The sequence below is a fragment of the Pyrgilauda ruficollis genome, unplaced genomic scaffold, assembly GCF_017590135.1.
Source record: "Pyrgilauda ruficollis isolate IOZ18807 unplaced genomic scaffold, ASM1759013v1 scaffold79, whole genome shotgun sequence".
NCBI classification, from domain to species: domain Eukaryota; kingdom Metazoa; phylum Chordata; class Aves; order Passeriformes; family Passeridae; genus Pyrgilauda; species Pyrgilauda ruficollis.
In genome coordinates, this window is record NW_024529821.1 from 2,481,454 (window position 1) to 2,483,424 (window position 1,971).

The following is a 1,971-nucleotide window of genomic DNA, read 5'->3' on the forward strand; positions in this document are numbered from 1 at the left end:
GACGCGCGGGCGGGGGCGGGGCGCGGGCCACTGCCATTGGCCGCTCGGGCCGCCGCTCACTTTACATAAGCCTCACGTGTGGCACCATGTTTCCACCGACAGCCGCGGCCGCCTCCCGAGCCTGCCCCACCGCCGGCCCGCCCCTCCCCTCCCCCGCGCCGCCGCCACCGAGGTGCACTCACCGCCGGCCCCTGCGCCGCCTCCCGCCGAAGCCGCGATAGCTCCGTTCGCCTCCACCCGCGCCCCCCGCCACCGCCGCTACGGGACCGCCGTGCCGGGGAGGATGGATTGGGGGGCAGCGGTCACGTGACAGCCCCAGGGAGAGCGGCTCCGCCCCCGCCCGCTCGGAGCCGCGCGTGACGTGTCGTGCGCGCGCGCGGGCAGAGACCGTTGGCGGGTGGGGCGCGCGCGCCGGGCCTGGCCCGGGCCCCTCAGCGCAGCTGGGCCCGGCCTGAGGGCCGCGGGAGGGCCCCGCGCTCCCGGACAGCGCCCGGGGCCGCGCAGGCGGCACCGCCGCCCTCGGGGGTCACCCTGCCGGCGTTCGCTTCGCTTACATAAGGCAGCAGCGCCCGTATCCCGTTTCCTGGTGCTGCCGCCCGCGCTGGGTGCACGCCCTGAAGTTTCGAAAGTGCCCCCGCGTATTGTTCAGGAGGCGCCGGGTCACAAAGCAAAGGGCAGCGCAGGAGAGCGTAGCGCTGCAGCTCCCTCCCGATCCGGCCGGCAGCATCAGTCTGAGCAACTACAGCAGTGATTAAACTAAGAATTTCCGAGCTCTTAAACGTATGTACTGTTCTCGGCAACAGTATTTCCGCGTGTTAACACGTTACCATGTGATTGCTTTCAATTCTGGCTGTTCAGAAAAGTTTTTCATATTTATTAAAAGCATATTTCCCCTTTCTGTTCAAGCCCAACACTCAGAGACCATTGACATTTCCCATCTCACAGTAAGGAAGCATTTAGTGAATTGTTGTACATTGGTCACACAGGGGTTCGCTCAGGCCCCTGCACCACCCACCCTACACCGGTGAGAGAGCCTGAGAGTGCAGTGAGATATCACCCAATAACCCACCGCTGAGCACTTTGGCCTGCTCCAGCCTCCACATCTTCCGAGGATAAGCAGAGCAATCAGTCGCTGAGAAATTCATGTTACTTTATGCATGTTCTGAGCTTCCTCTGTCTCCACCATGGTAGATGGCTTTGCAAAGACAGGACAGAGAATGTGCCAAAGCCACATTCAGGCTGACAGCGTTTTACACTCACTGCATGCATAGGATGAAACACAGGGCAGCCATCAGGGCTTCCACTGTTTATCTGCAAAATGAGGTTAATGCCGCTTCCCTCCCTCACTGCGGTGTTAAGGATAAGTCCATTAGGTACACAGATATTTATGCTCTGACTGTTACAGAAACAGCCTGTGAGTAAAGGACTGTGGAGTATTTAACTGCTGGACAGGAGAGGGGGTGGGCAGCGGAAGCATTAGGACCAGATTCTGCAGCTGGATTTGTTGCAATGCACAAGTCAGCTTACCAGGATACCATTCTTAGGTTGCACTCCTCTGAGGAGTCTAATTTTAAGATTAATCCTAATTAGGTAGTCTTTGTGTAGTTTGGTCAACTCGTTGTTTGTAGGCCTTCACATCCAGAATTTTACTGTCTTTTTGTAAGTTCTCTGCTTTAGGGTTAAAGGGATGTAGAATAATATTCTTGGTTTCCATGGCATGTTGTTTTTCATGTTACATACCAAAAATATCTGTCCTTGGCTGTGTGCTAAGGGCTGTGGTCTCTTACCATGGACTCCAACTAAGGCACTTCAACCAAAGCAAAGCCTTGAGATCCACACTGTCCCCCACGCCATCAGATTACAAATATGAGAAGGATGGCAAACCATGGCATTGTGTTAGAGCCAAATGAGTTCCCAGGACACACATTCCCCACGGCAGCAGGACATGCCAGTCCTGGCAGAAGAGTAACT

At 56.8% G+C, this 1,971-nt stretch overlaps 1 protein-coding gene across 4 annotated transcripts in view; it reads right to left on the reverse strand.

The window, feature by feature from the left end:
• Positions 1-1,058, reverse strand: part of PER2 (period circadian regulator 2) — a 48,165-nt gene extending 47,107 nt beyond the window's left edge. For 3 of the 4 annotated variants that reach the window (XM_041486837.1, XM_041486834.1, XM_041486824.1), the window contains exon 1: positions 183-546. The gene's annotated coding sequence lies outside the window, so the exon portion shown is untranslated. The other variant, XM_041486821.1, reaches the window with a different exon arrangement.
• Positions 1,059-1,971: the final 913 nt, after the last annotated feature.